This window comes from Corvus cornix, chromosome 4 (genome assembly GCF_000738735.6).
Source record: "Corvus cornix cornix isolate S_Up_H32 chromosome 4, ASM73873v5, whole genome shotgun sequence".
NCBI classification, from domain to species: Eukaryota; Metazoa; Chordata; class Aves; order Passeriformes; family Corvidae; genus Corvus; species Corvus cornix.
The window spans coordinates 10,303,398-10,312,044 of record NC_046334.1 but is presented as its reverse complement, the minus strand read 5'-3'; the positions used below and the strand labels follow the sequence as shown (position 1 = coordinate 10,312,044).

At 49.0% G+C, this 8,647-nt stretch overlaps 1 long non-coding RNA gene across 3 annotated transcripts; it reads left to right on the top strand.

Annotated features, from left to right (window-relative positions):
* Positions 1 to 168: 168 nt before the first annotated feature.
* On the top strand, positions 169 to 7,322 carry LOC104697281. Of its 3 annotated transcripts, none has more exons than XR_753155.3 (3): positions 169 to 2,537; positions 3,041 to 3,320; positions 3,834 to 7,322. It is a non-coding gene; the product is annotated as an uncharacterized LOC104697281 (long non-coding RNA). The 3 variants fall into 3 exon arrangements; XR_753156.3 differs by having other exon boundaries at positions 172 to 2,537; positions 3,115 to 3,320; XR_002048190.2 differs by having other exon boundaries at positions 171 to 3,320.
* The last annotated feature ends 1,325 nt before the right edge of the window (positions 7,323 to 8,647 follow it).

Sequence of the window (8,647 nt, the reverse complement as noted above, 5' to 3'; positions counted from 1 at the left end):
ACACTTGAGGGGGAGACACAAGGTACAAGCAAACTCCCTCGGCACCGCTGCCCGCACACCGAGCCCGCCCACGGAGGGCGGCGAGGCGGCGCTTCTCCCGACCGTCCCGAGGCTCCTGCTGCCGCAGGACGCTGCGGTAGGAAGAACACGCCCCGTGGCCGCTCCCGCCTCCCCTACCTCACCGTGAAGTGGTCTGGCCCGGAGGAGGTTTCCCGCCGGTGATGTCAGCAAGGGGCGCCCTCTGCTTCCACGGACGTCACGGCAGAGTGGCCCCGCCGCCCCGCCCCGCCGGGTACAGCGTTGGGCGGCCGTACGTGCAGGCCTTTGCCCCGCTAGGGAGAGGCGCTGGGCTGCCTCGCTGAGCCCTGTGCATCCCCCTCCCCACGCCCGCCACGTCCCCAGGACCACGTGGAGAGAAGGACACTCTCCCAGCGCAGCATCCCGCATGTACCATCCCCTGTGGGAGCCTGCGAGGGGGTTGGGGAGAGAACAGTGGAGCAACCCCTGATAAGGGGGGTCTGGGCCCCAAAGCAGGGAGCTGGGGCTCCCTCTGTTGGGTGCTCTTGTGTCTTGTTTCCCCGGCTCCCGTGTCCTCTTTGCTCCGGCACCTTGTGTCAGGCCGGAGGGGCCAAGGGCAGCCCGAAATTCCTGTGCTGAAATTAGGGCAGCTAATCTGAACAGGCTTCCTTCTGAAAAAGTACTGACTTTTTTTTTTGACAGACCACCGAGGGGGCTTGGGGGAGGCACATGCCTTCTGTGAGGGATGCTGCTGGAAGAACTAGGACAAGCTGGCAGCATGGCATTAGACCTGGGTCTGCTTTAACGCCCCTGGCTCATCCGTCTTTTTCTCAGGCTTTCCCTTGCCAGGAAGATGGCATTAGGGCACAGCAGCTGATCCCTGTGTTTTGGTGTTCCAGTGCCTGCTGTCAAACTTGCTGCCTAGTGGGCTTAGGGTGGTTATAGCCATCCTCTGGAGACAAGAGAGAATAGTAGAATCATTTAGGTGGGAAAAGACCTCCAGGATCACCAGGGTGGAAGGTTTTGTTTGATGGGAGCGTCCTTCTCTTGGTGGGCTCCCAAGCCCCAGCAGCCCACTCCACCAGCCATGCAACAGGATGGGGGACACCCAGGAAAAGGGGCACTGGGGAGGCTGAGGATGCTTCTAGTCCTGTCACATTAACCAGATGGAGCCAACAACCCACCTCTGCCACTGCCAGACAGTTCAAGGACTGATCAATATGAATAAATGGTGATCCTCAAAAGTATGGTGCAAGCATTAAAAAAGACCATTTCAGAGCAACCTCAGAGGAGTTGTCAGTTCAGCAGCATCACAGGCTGGGCTCCACTGCCAAGCAGAAGTCAGGTTTTGGAGAGGATCTTACCTCTGTTCTTTGTGCTGTCAGGATGAATTACCTGCAGACTGCCTGTGTGGGGTGACATGTAACCTCGTTCTAAGCTGCAAGCGAAGGGGATTTCACAGCCTCCCTGAGCTCCTAGAAAACTCTGTCTGTTTTGGTTTGGGGCACATATGTAGGCATGCCTCTGGGTCCAGAGGAAAGGGAGTTCTCACCTCTCCAGGGACTTAATTGGCCTCCAGGGCTGGAAGCAAATGCAGGGTGCCATCAGAAAGATGGGACTCGTCTTTTCCACTGGCATGTCATGAGAGCTCTGACTTTCTAGGTGCTTATCTTTCCTAAGCATAACAGCTGATCCTGCTTTCCCCAGTGCAAGAAGTGCATCTTGGCTTGGGCAACATTGGTTGATCCCTGTCCTTGTTCTAGCAGTCTTTTAATCTACTTGCAGACTATTTTTCATGGGCCTGGTCTTTCTTTATTTTCCCCTAAAAAATTAGACATGCTTCTTTCTCATCATGTCTTCTAAATCTTTTCTTATTGCTCTCTCCTCAAGCCTCTCCTTGCCCTAGCTCTTCCCCACTGTCTCCTGCTTACAGCCCGCCACAAATTTGCTCGTCTTTCTTTGTGTTACTCTCCATTCCAGCCACATTTGTCATTGTCAGGTCGTTCCTCACCACAGACTTCATAGTGCAAGGAACTTTCCTTCCCCTTTGAAGGCAAGTGCATTGTTTGTCTTTCTTTCATCACCTGGTGCCACTCTTCTTGCCTGGATTTTGGAAGGCACTTGTTAGGTGTTCAGAGATAACGTGGGAGAATATCTAGAGTCTTCTGGGTTGATGAAGGTACCAGTTAGCTTTTCTTTCTGCCTCTCTTCTACTTACTTTGCGTCCTTGCTGGCTTTTCTGTCTCATTTCTAGAGTTGAGTTTGATCCCTTGTACCATTCTGATGCTTTGGACCCTCTTGGCTCTGACTGATTTCATCCCAGTTTCATCCCTGGAGGCTTGTGCTAATTCTGTTATTCTCATCTGTAATTTTACCTATGTGTCTTTGTTCCTCATTTCCTTTTTGATTATCAAGGCATAGATGGTGGTAGTCTCACAAGCCCTCTCCTGATGGTGTTTTTCTCTCAATGCTGTTTTTCTCTTCAAAAAGACATGTATGGAGCAGCTGCAATTTCAAAGGTGGGTCCTAGATCTTGGTGCTTAAATTTACACCTGGATGTGTGTAGGCTCATCTAGCCCTCCCTAGGCAAAACACTCTAATGTAAATGCTTTTAAACAAAGTAAAAACCCCAAGAAAGATAATTAAACAACAGGTAGGTAATTAGTACCCCACTAACTTTTTCAGTTTTGTTTTCTGTAAAATAAAGTAGCCTGGCCTCGGCAGAGAATGCTGGGAACATGGGGGAGAAGCAGCTGGAGAGGCTGGGTGGGTGTAGTGGTGCATTCATCCCCTCCCTCTCCTCCCCCCACCGCCACGTCCAGGCTACAGTGTGATCTGAGAAAATGCTTGTTTGGCCTTCTCCTTGAAAACACTACCTGGGCTCAGTTCTTTCTGAGCTTATCAAAAAACACTGTCTGCTCTTAGGAACTCCTTAATGAGCTTCTGTTTTTCTCATGACCAGCCTTGGAAAATATTTCCCTGGCCTGAATGGTATAACATTCCTATTCTCACACTTTCAAAGAAAAGCCAAACTGTGGCCAGGCTGAAACATTGTTATGGCTGAAGCCCACTCTCTTACAACCCTATAAACATCAGTCCAAGATGGGGCCCCTTGAGCTCTCCTGGGACCGCAGCAGGCCTGTGACCAGCCATCTCCCTCTGAGGGGGACGCCTCTCAGAGCCAGCAAACCCTCAGGTTGGCTGTACCTGGAGGATCACCGAACAATGATGCATTCTGGGCCAACACCCTCACTCCTCAAGGCCTGATCCTTCGCCCGTCAGGAGATGCAAAAGCATGCAAAGTGAGTATTTTCACTGACTTCTGAGGGAAATTTTTCCACAGGTACCTTATCTTGCACTGACTGTTTCTGTCTGCATACTCCATACTGTTTGCACATATGCTATAGCAAGTCTGGAAGTTAAGTTAAATTATAGTAATAATTTAGGCTAAATGCTGTTAAGTGTCATTTCTCTGTTAGACTGTTAAGGTTAAGATATAAATTAAGGTATAAGTTAAGTTAAAGTACTGTTAAGTTTAAGTGTTGTTAAGCTTTATGCCGCATTCCTTTTTATCCTTGTTTACACTATCTTTACACACAGATACACACGCATACTTAGGTAGTTTCAATTCATTTCTGTTTTGATTGCCTGGCTTTTGTTTGGTTTTGTTGTTGCCTGCTTTCCCCTTGGGGTGCCTTAGTTGCCCTTTGTAAGTAGAGTGAAACTTGCTAACAAATCTGTTGTCATTTGTAGTTTAATATTAAATCTGACTTTTGCTCATACCCTTGCTGGTGATTTTTTTGAATGATCTCAAGGACACTTGTTCAGGACAGAGGGAAAAGGCTGGAACCTGGATTTCTCTGCTTTCAAGTACGTGGACTACTCCTTGAAGATCTCTCAGCTCTGATTCATATCCTTTCCACTTTAAATACTCATAGAAGGGACAGAGGCTTGACTGCCATGCAAGACTGGGAGCCCTGGTTCCTTGCTGGGCTCTGCACCTGACTGGGCTTGTTTGCTCTAAAGTCTGGGCACCCTTATCAGAAGAGCAAACTTGTGACTAAGAGTTTATTTCTATGCTTTTTGTGCATGAACCTCTGTAACCAGCATTTCCCCCCCTTTCCAGAAGACCAGATAATTCTGGAAGGAAAGAGTCATTGGTGATCCAAGGAATTCATGAACTGTCCCAATGGCCCTGCCGTTTCTGGCGGGATTTGGCAAAGAAAATCCCTGACAGTAGTGGCCAAGGGGATAGGTAGCCTGGGTTTTGCTGCTGACAGATTAGACTTAGTGACAGGGGAGCTGCTGGCTTTGTGTCCTGATCAGGAGATGAGGCAGCTGGGCCCATCTCTGAGCTCCAAGTCCTCAGCTCCTGTCAGGCATTTGCTGGCATTCAGGTGCATCTTACCCTGATGGCTCTCTGTTCTGCCCTTGTGACCCATGGAAAAACCCTTGAGTTTTCGCCAGAGCTGGCGGCTCATCTTCCTCACCTCATCTTCCAGCAGATTTCTTGGAGCTGCTCACCACCTAGCAAGCTCAGCAGTCCTTAAGTAACTAATGAGTGGCAGTGCAATATGCTTGTTATTCATTTTATTTCACTGATGACTCAAGTAGTTGGGTTTAGGCCAAACCACCTCTTCATGTGATCTCCAAGGAGGAAGGACAGAAGGTTTCCTGCTGTACTGTATATGCTTTTCTTTGCTCTTTTGAGTGTTGGCTTTCCTTAGCCATGTGTGCCCATGCTTGCATGGCAATAAAGAAGGCATTTGTGAAAGAAAAAAAGTTGCTGATGATGCATGAAACTGTTTTCCACGCATACCACTCTGTTCCCAGGACTGGGAGGAGTGGTGATTTAGCTCCACAATGTGAATCAGTGTTTGCTTGGCATTCCTTGGGGTGGTTCAAAAGCCCTATTAGCCTTCTGCAAAATCCTTCTGAAAATACACAAAAGATATTATTAATTTTAGGTATATGTGACTTAATGAAAAGAGAGAAGTTTCTTCAGGAATTGATCTCAGCTATCCCATGTGCATCTGACTCATGTTTCCACAAGCTGGGAACAGTGAGCAAATGGAGATAAGGGGTCCAGGTCAAAGGGTGCATAGTCTGTGAGAAATGCTTTTTTCTTAGTTTTTTGACCTGTTCTTACCCTGGAGATGCTGATGTTTCAAATATCCTGCCCAGACTATTAATCCTTTTCCAATGCTGTGGAAATCTCAGAACCAGCAGGCTGTTATTACTTACTAAAAAATACGCTTTGACTTAAGTTTTTCCAGCATCTAATAAAAACAATGATGTCCTCAAACTCCGCTTCCTTGGGATTAGAATGATCTGTGGAAATGATCCTTCCACCTCCACTTCCTCCCAACTGGTCATCCCTGTGTCAGGAAAGCATTTGTGCTGTGTTTGGTACTGCTGCGCTAACTGCCAACATTTTCAGCTTGGAAAAGCATGCTCTGAAAGGAAACTACCATCTCTGGGGAGATGGACAGCAATCACTGTAGTGTCACAGTGCATTAACAGGAGAAAGCCTGTGGCAGTTTGATTCTGAGCAGCATGGATGGCTGTGAGCGTAGTGGTGAACTTCCTGGTGCACACATATCCCAACACCTGATTTCTCCCGTGAGCAATGCCATCACCTGGAGTGCTGGATGCTTTCCTGTGGGATGCCTTGTGCCCCCCAGGATGCCCTTTTCCCCTGTCATGTCACCAGGAGCCCTTCACCTCCCCACCATCAACCTGCTGTGGGGCTTCCTCCCTCCCTGGGCAGCAGTCTGGGAGTGCTTGCCTGCTCTCCCCTCCCTGCCTCACCTTGCTTTTGGATACCTGGGAAGAAGCTGTGAGCCAGGACTAGTGGCAAATATGGGGATCATGTTTGAGGAGGCTGCCCTGAAACAGGTTCACCTGACATGAAGTAGGGCAGAGATTTAGGTGTTTAAAACAGGCAGCATTACCACAGATAGCTGAGATAGCTTTCCAAAGCACTCAGCTCTCATTTTTCAAGCATTTCAGTCACTAAAGCATTTCACAAAGTGGAGCTCTGCCACTTGAACCCAGTATCTGTCTTGCGGAGAAATTAGTAGCAGCAAGTCTGGGTAGCAGATGGTAAAGTGTTCCAGGCAGTTAAGGAAGAGGGAACAATAGTGACACTTAATGACATCTTGTTAAAGAAACATGCATGTCACTTCATCTCAGATATGAATATACACTAGAGTGGGGATGATTAAGTAGAGTACTTCGTATTTAGAAATAGGTGTCTGTTTGCCTTTGGAATCAAAATTTCCAAGACTTCTATGAGGTTGCCAGACTTTGTCTTGACTTGCTCAGTACCTCTCTGAATCTACTTTCTGACACTTCGTAATTTTTAGAATACTTATTTATGCTCCAAGGACCTGTTATATGCCTTTTTTTGGGCAAAATCATTTTATTTTCCTTCTATGTGTGTTAGTGACTTTGAAGGGAGCTAGTGAATAGCTCTCCTTGGAGCCACTGCAGCCACTTGTGCTGCAATGCTCACCTGTATCTGAACAAGGGGAGGATCATTCATTTCCATTTAGCACATTTAGCAAACATTTCCATTCAGCCATTAGTCTGCCTTTTGAGAGACAGAAATGGACACATTATCCATTTAGGATGACATTGTGACGTGGTTGTAGCTTTCGAACAGCTGTCAGATGTTGACATGATTTTCAGAGGTCCTTAGAAAGGTCAGGCCTGGCAGGGCTACCATTTCCTGACCTGCTGGAAAGACCTGGAACACTTACTGATACAGGAGTGGTTCATCTGCCTCTGCTTAGAGTCTGAGGCAAATGGGACGCTGATGGAGTGAGGACCATTGAAAAGCCTGGGATTTGTACAGCATTTCTAGAGCCCAAATCAGTGGAGGTGCTGCTCCTGGGGAGCTTCTGGTGGTGATGCACTTCCTGGCACACAGGCATGTAGAGGCAGCAGGAGTGGGTCTGGGGCTGCTCAGTAGCACCATTCATTGTCACTGGTCCTCCCTGGTGCCCATTCAGACATGGTCTGCAAGTGCTGCTCTCTGACACATGCTCCAAGAAGCTGAAGATCCATCCTCCTTCCCAATGACTGCTTTGGGATATCTTAAGCTAAGATAAGGACAGTCTTCTTGACATAAACATCATTTTTCCTGCATTGTTACTGTCTGGGCTCCTGTTGAAATGCAAAGTGATGGAGAACTGTGGTCTGACATAGGGATGCTGAGGACCCTTGGCTGGGCACTGCAATCCTCATGTAAAATGATGCTAATTTTCATCTTTGGAAATAAATGCAACTTCTATTTTTCACACTCTGTTACCCTGGTTTCATGGTACCTTGGTGCCTCAGTAAAGAAACCTGCCAGTCATCAGTTTCCAAGCCATATATTTGTAATTGAAGAGGGACTGGCATGGTGGAGCTGGCAGCCAAACCCAGGACTGGACTTTCCCCCATGGGTGTGCTCAGTGGCGGCACGCTGGTTGGGCTGCCTGGAGGTAGGACTGCAGGCAGCTCCCACCTCCTGGTGGCCATCCAGCCCTGGCCGGCATCCAGCTGTGTCTGCGTCACTGGCCCTGCTGGTTATGCAAGTGCCCCTCTACTGGCGTGACCCGCAATGGCTTTCGTAACCTGGCTGGCAGGGCTCTGGGGGGCTTTGCCCTCTACCCCAGCTGGACCCTGGCTTTCCCGAGTGTTACAGCGGGGATTACCGTAACACGCATATATCAAACCAGGAGGCCCGTGGAAAAGAAATATATATGCGGACAGATTCTAGATAGATGTTTCAGAGATGTTTATTTCCCCAGCCGCATGGCCAGAGCTCTGCCGAGGAACCCTCACAGTCTGGACTGAGGGTCCTTGCCTGCCCAGGGAAACACAAACCAACCAATGGGGAACGAGGCTGACCAGGGGCTCGGGAAACCCCATGTGTCTGTGCCCTCAGGGCCCCTCTCCCAGGGCTACATGGCGGGGGGAGGAGACCCTGACACCCCAGTGGCTTTGCTCAGCTCTGACCGGCCTCAGCACGAGTCGGGAAGCCCAGAATTCAGGCTGGGAAGCTCTTGGTGCTGCTGGACACACGAAGTTGGAAGCCCCCTTTTAGGCATCTGGTGGAGTTTTGGGCTTCTTGTGCCTTCTGCAGCTACCCTGACCTCAGGGCACCAGGTTGCATGTGACTGAGCGCCCCTCACCCCTCTGGCCTGGTCCAGGCAGTGAGTTGGCAAAGCTTGAGGTTTTGTTAACTCCCAGCCACAAAGACAAGGGTTGGGAGCTGGCCACTTCCCAGGTGGCCGGCTGGGCTGTGTCCTCTCCCCATCTGTGTGCCAGAGGGGCTGCTTTGCTGAGGTAATGCAAAAAAGTCATGGCAAAGGCAACCTGGACTGTGCCTAGGTTTATCATCCTGCAAAAATGATCTGCTTATTCGATAGCAAAATCCTCTCTGAATTCCCTACTTGCATTGCATCGAACATCATAGATTTCATTATGAATGGATTTTTGTCCTTCCAGGGCAGCTTTAAGAGACATGGAAAGGTTCTCTTCCCTCCATGGGTACACCCTGGAGTTTGGGTGAATCTGCTCTTTTCCTCAGAGAACAGCTGAACTTGCTGCCTTTATTGTGTTCTAGTTTCTTTTTTTG